The following is a 6,874-nucleotide window of genomic DNA, read 5'->3' as shown; positions in this document are numbered from 1 at the left end:
GGCTAATTTAGTAGAAAGTAGTTAATACTGTCATCTTGGTATGCTCGAGAACTACTAGAGACAAGCTTATATGTATGTCTGTGAGGACTTATAGAGTTTAGGTTAATTGAGGTAGGAAGACCCATCTAAATTTGAACTGCACCCATTCCACAGACTGCTTTCCTTGATTAAATGGAAAAAAGGGAGCTGAACGGGGCAAGCAGTAGCATTGATTGCTCTCTGTTTCCTGAGTTTCAGTGCAATGTGCCCAGCTATCCTGTGTTTCTGACATCATGCCTTTCTCATCACCTTGAAATGTGTTCTCTTGAACTGTGAGCCAGAATAAATCCTTCCTGACTTAAGTTGCTTTTGTCAAGAATTTTGTCACAGCAGCAAGACATGTAACTAATATGTTACCAGTTCAATCTCCAGGGAAAACCTCTTCCAAGTATTGCAGCTTAGTCTATGCTAGTTCAAACTATTGTGAAGAGGTTTTCATTTTCAGGGATATGAAACAGCTTCCTCCACCTGTCCTCGTGTGTCATAAGTAGAAATCAAAATAAGGCACTGTCCTGCCTATTTCAAGTCACTGAAACCCTTTTTAGGCAATTTCCAGCAATGTTAACAATTTCACAATGGAAGCTGAGCTCCAAAGTGGTTAAAGATTGGTGGAGCTAATTAGGAGTCAACAATTAACTCAGAAACATGAAAAATTTCTCCAGGATAGATGCAATCTTGTATTTTTATTGTGCCTAATAGGTTCAATTTTAAAAATAATTATTGATTATAAATTCACCCCAATGTAGGTCACCAGATGATGCATGCCTCAGAATAGTGCTCAAGGAAATGTAGTCAGAGCGAACGAGGCAGGGTTAAGGATAAGGTTAGCTGCTTTCCTAGAATTCGGCTTCGGCAGCAGATGCTGCCTTCCTGAAATTATGACGCATCTCTGGGAGACTGTAGTGAGAGTTTCTTCCACAGACTCTTGCTCAGCTCTAAACCTAGGCTCTTTTCAAATCTTCTAGGTCTAAGGCGATGCACCACTAGATGGCTCCAGAGTGTCTGTCCTACACGAGGAGACTACAGTGATTGGAAAACTGGAGTGCACTTTGTGATCCATTCCAGCTGTCTTCCCCGACAATTGACTCCCACTCAGTCTAAAGCGATGTCTCATTTTCTCCTCTCCATCTTCCAGCAGTGGTCCGGTGATGATGTCCAAAGAGAAAAATATAAATGTTTCAGATTTGTAAAGTGTTTGTCTTCTCCAGGTTCCAAAATTTCAAGCCCAGCTTCAAGCTTGGGATGTGTGTATACTGATAGTGCTAAGTAACATCCTATCCTTAGATTTCATCCTGTTTTAAAGCTAAGGCTGTTGTGAGTCAGGGACGTTAGAAGCACAAAACCAAATCAGAGATCATAGATGCTCAAATCTTGCTTAACCAAAAGCTTAATAATAAATTATTGAACATTTTCTTATCCTTCATTGCCTTAAATAAATCCTTCTTTAAGATGTGGCTATGGACTGGAGAGATGGCTCAGCAGTTAAGAGCACTGGTGCTCTTGCAGAGGACCCTAGTTTGGTTCCAGGCACCCATATGGGAGCCTGCTTCCTACCTCCAATGGCAAGGGCATGGCAATTATGTATATGCAAGGAATACACTCATACACATATGAATAAAAATAATAAATAAAATGTTTAAAGGTTTGCCAAGCTTGGGAACCCAGAGCCTTATTTGTTTAGAATTCTAAATGAGATATTATAATTTCTTCTCCATCTGTGATAGGAACACAGTTTCTTGTATGATCAGATTTCTTTTCTAAATTAATCTGATTTGACAGTAGTCTCTAAAGAGGCAGCCCTGTTTACTGAATTCTCTCTGTATGATAATGTTAGTTCTCAAGTGGTCACTTGAAAAAAAAAAAGGCATCCCATTTTCTGAAATAACTTGCATCGACCTACTTTTGTAACATAATTCTTGAGACTTAAAGGGCAAAGGCATAAATTGGCTCACCGGTTTGGAGGATTGGATCTGTGGTTGGTTGATTTCATTCCTTTTGTGGAGAAAGCACACAGTAGAGCAAGCTACTCAACTCTCAAAGGACACAGAGCAAAAACTCTTAGGAGGGGACTAGATTCTCACTACACCTTTACATTTTTTAAATTATTTTAATTTTACTTATGAGTGTTTTGCCTGCATGTAGCACTTACACACATGCAGGCAATACACTCATATACATGAAATAAAAAGTAATAATTTTTTTAAATTTTGGAAAAAGAACTATGGTCAAGGATAAGGAATCTTCTTGGCTATTATTGGACTATTTCCTGACTTCATTTCCTAGAAAACTTATCCAAACAAAAATCTATTCTGCATTAATAATTTAGCGTGTTTCTACTTCTTTTTCATTTTGGTTTGTTAAAACTCTCACATGTTAGCAAAAAAGCACAGGCCCAAGGATGACTACACCACCCCAGCCTCAGTTTTCAAGCTTTGTCCAAGAATTCTCCCTTGATCTCTTTCTTGCTTGTTTTATGACATTCTCAAACCACAGTACCATTCCTGAGCTTACAGGCATTAACACAGACAGACAGAAAGACAGGCAGACAGACAGGAAACAGCATTTCGAAGCCCAATTAAAATATAACTGGAATATTTGCTGGCAAGGGAGATACCATGATCAAGAAGCTGGTTTTCCCAGGGTGAGGCCCATCTATTGCATTTGGCATATGTTGACCCCTTTGATTTCATCAAATCCAGGAAACTTCACTGAATAATTTGTGGTAGCTAGGGACTGGGTTCACCACACACACACACACACACACACACACACACACACACACGAGCACATACTGCTGATGCTTTTTCACCTCTGGGGAATGTCCATTCCTTTGCTCCAGGTGGGCAAATCAAGCCTTCACTTTCTATTCCCTGTTTCAATATGTTTGGGATTTATAAAGCTAAAGTATTTACTATCATACAAAGCTGCCAGTGTTCACATTAGACTTACATATATGGCAATCTCATGTGGTTCAAATTGATGTAAACATAGCTAACATTTATTAAGTAATTATATTATATATTATGATTCACATACACACTTTATATACATTGGTTTTCTCAAAACTTTCAAAATGTGAAACAGAAAATTACATATAAGTTAAAGTAAATATACATCTTCTAACCTGTATTAAATAGATAGACTAGGATGTAATTTAGATGAGCTTCCCTCCAAATTTCAAGCTGTCAACTGCCACACTGTCTCTTCAGGGAAGTATCTTATTTCCCCTTTCTTAAATTTTTAGCTATCATGACAGAGTATTCCTTTGGAGGAAAAACCTACAAATATTTCCATATTTCATAAACTCAGTGCCACATATAAAATGCTTTGTAGGAGATTTGCTTAGACAAATATCCAGGTCAAATGGCTCTTTCCACTTTTCATTGGCATAGTTTTTTACCTTGTAAATAAATTTTCCCATGCATTTCTAAAGCAATTCATTCCTTTTAGGAACACAATGCTCTGTATACTCTAGAAATTAGGCTTAATCCCTAATTTCTGAAATGTTTTGACTCCCTAGCAAGTATTAATTAAAATAGAATTTAAGTATTTGAAGGCTGCACAGATAACTCAGTTGGTAAAAGTTTGGTCACGCAATCATGAATACCTGAGTTTGAGCCCCAGCAGCCATTTTAAAAGCTAATACAGGGACTGGAGAGATGGCTCAGCTGTTAAGAATAGTGGTTGTTCTTGCAGAAGACCCAGGTTTGAATCCCAACACCCACATGACAGCTAACAACTGTCTCTAACTCCAGTCCCAGGGGACCCAACAGCCTTTTCTGACCTCCAGAGGCATTGCACAACATGAGTGCACTTACCTACATGCAGGCAATACACGCATACACATAAAATAAAAAATAATAAATAAAAATTTTAAATAAATAAATAAAGCATAAATAGATAATATGGTGGTGCAAGCCTGTAATCCCAGCACTAAAGAAGATAAAAGAATCTCCAGGTCTCACAGGCCAGCCAACCAACCATGGCTAAATGTTGAATGACCAGTCTCAATGAGAGATTCTCTATCAAAACAAAAACTGACTGCTGTCAGATGAATGACCTCTGATCTCCACACACACAGGCACACATGTGTGTATGTATAGGCACACATGTGTACACACATACACATATGCATATACCTGAACATATACATACATACACACATATGTACCCATACTTGTACATTTGCATGCACAGACAGAATGTAAATACTGGAATATTTAATTATTCATACCAGATTATTTGCCAGCACAAATTATCTAGAAGTAGATCTGTGCTTTCTATCCTTTTTAAATTTTCCTTGGAAATCTATAAAAATCATTTTCAATCACTGAGGACAAGCACTATAGATGGCTTTAGTAAAAATCTTTTCTAAATTACGGAAACAATAAATTAAAAATGCAAATCAAATATGGTTTGCAAGTTTTATAATATGGAATTGTACAGTCATCCGGTCCCTGGAATATGTCTGTATATAAAGCATTAATAACATTTTTATTTAAGCAACAGATAATATCTGTTTCAAGGACCTCATTATCCCTTTCCAACATTGCTTGCAGATCTGTTGATCTTAAATGATATTTTTAAAATCTTATCTATTATTTTTATTTTATGTATATGAGTTCATTGCCTGCATGTGTGTAAGTGCACCCATGTTATGCAATGCCTGTGGAGGTCAGAAGAGGGTTGGTTTTCCCTGGAACTGGAGTTAGGGACTGTTGTTAGCTGCCATATGAGTGCTGGGAATCCAATCTGGGTCCCCTGCAAGAGCAGCCAGTGCTCTTAACCACTGAGGTATCTCTCCAGCCCCCTAAATAATATTTGTAAGCTGGGGTAAGCTTATGGTTGTTCTGAAGCAATCTTTAAATACCAAGTTCTTATTCCAGGGAATGGGTCAAACTGTAATCTCTCCATTTTACTGTTTTGATCTCAGAATTAGCTCAGTTCTTCACATACTTGGTGCCTATGAATTTTGCTCTTTTCTTGAATTTCATTACAGCTGTCATTTTAATCTTTCAATGAAAACTTTATTAAATGCCTACTTTTAATTGTCCTCCCTGGTACCAAAACCTCTCCCCAACTTCAGTCCAGTTTGCTTTCTTAGAATTGTTTCCCCTTTCTCCCTAAATAGTCATCATGTAATGGTAACATCTTCTCATATTATTAAACAGCACTGTACTTACTCAGCCAAGAAAGACTAGACAGCACGCACTTTAGAGTCAGAAATGTCTACTTTTGAAGCTTCGACCTGCCATAATCTGGACACGTTCCTCTCTTTTACCGGCATTCTCATTGGTAAATGCAGACCTCATGAACCTGTAAGGAGCTTGTTTTATTTGTTCTGCCAAGAGCCTCCAGTATCCAGAACTAATGCTAATTCTTTTCTGTTCTGTTCTCTCTCTCATATTCATTCTCTCTCTCTCTCTCTCTCTCTCTCTCTCTCTCTCTCTCTCTCTCTCTCTCTCTCCTGCTAAAGAAATATACAGAACAGTTATTTTCTTTCATTTCCTTTTTCAGCTTTTCTTTATAGATGTCAGTATGACATTTGTTAATTAACAAATAATAACTTACATATTATATATTTATGGTGTACAATCTGATGTTTTGACCTATGGAAACATTAAGCGAGATTAAATCAAGTCAATGATCATTTCCTCATCTAATTATCATTTTTGTTTTGTGATGAGAATTTTTAAAGCTTTTAACATCTTCAAAATAGAATGTAAAGTATTAATCGTGGTCACCATGCTTTGCCTTGGATCACTTCACTAGGACTGTTCGAATCTTTGCACACATTTGATCTTTATCTTCCCTTTCCCTGTTACCTGTCTCACACTCTGCTAAACACCATTGTACTTGCTGATTCACTGAGTTCAACTGTTGTAGATTGTACATGTGAAACCATATAGTATTTGTCATTGTATATCTAAACTATTTAGCCTATTTTACTTAACTGAATGTCCCCTGGCACATCACTGATGCTAAATATCACAAAATTTGCTTCCTTTGAAAGGCTAAATAACATTCCATGGTGTATTTTCACCTCATTTTCTTTGCCCATGTATCAGTTGATGGACAGAGGTTCCTTCCCTATCCTGGCTACTGTTAGTAGTGCACAATAAGTATGGGAATACAGACAATTTGTCAACATAGTAATTTCAATTCCTTTGGAAATATGCCCAAAAGTGACATTGCTGGATCATATGGTAGTTTTATATTTAGTGATTCAGGGCACTCCATGCTATTTTTTTCAAATGTCAGTATCAATTTACATTCCCACAAATCAGCCTTCTTGTAGAGCCCTGCCAATACTTGTTGTCATATGTATTTTCCTAAGAGCTATTATAATACTATTCGTTGACTCATTTGAGGATTGCAAAAGTCGAGTTTCCTTTATTTCAATTGTAAGCAGCAGACATAGCTGCCATGTCATTCTTACAACGTTGGCTAAGCATATACATACATAAATTGCATGGGCATCCCTCTTATATGATCTCTGTGTTTATGACTTTCTATTTGCTTCTACATTCATGAGACTGTGGAAACTGAGACTGGGATCCAGAACTGAATAGGGAGGGATGACAGTATCTTTTAAAGGTGGAAAAAAATCTTTTGTCCAAAACAGTAAAACAAAATAATATTCTTTTACTCCTATACTTTTTCTTTTTTCTTTTCTTTTCTTTTTTTTTTTTTTTTTTTTGGTTTTTTTTTTTTTTTTTTTTTTTTTTTTTTTTTTTGAGGCAGGGTCTCCTTTTAGCCCCAGCTGTCCTGGAACTCACTAATTAGACCAGACTGGCCTTGAACTCACAAAGATCTGCCTGCCTCTGCCTCTGCC

The 6,874-nt window shown here is 37.0% G+C and overlaps 1 non-coding gene across 1 annotated transcript; it reads left to right on the top strand.

Annotated features, from left to right (window-relative positions):
- The first annotated feature begins 2,630 nt into the window (after positions 1 to 2,630).
- Positions 2,631 to 2,792, top strand: LOC115067506. Its single transcript, XR_003846915.1, has one exon. It is a non-coding gene; the product is annotated as a U1 spliceosomal RNA (small nuclear RNA).
- The last annotated feature ends 4,082 nt before the right edge of the window (positions 2,793 to 6,874 follow it).

Source organism: Nannospalax galili, unplaced genomic scaffold (assembly GCF_000622305.1).
Source record: "Nannospalax galili isolate Female #2095 unplaced genomic scaffold, S.galili_v1.0 scaffold11, whole genome shotgun sequence".
In the NCBI taxonomy this organism is placed as follows: Eukaryota; Metazoa; Chordata; class Mammalia; order Rodentia; family Spalacidae; genus Nannospalax; species Nannospalax galili.
Note: the sequence above shows the minus strand (reverse complement) of the source record. Positions and strands in the feature narration are given on the sequence as shown.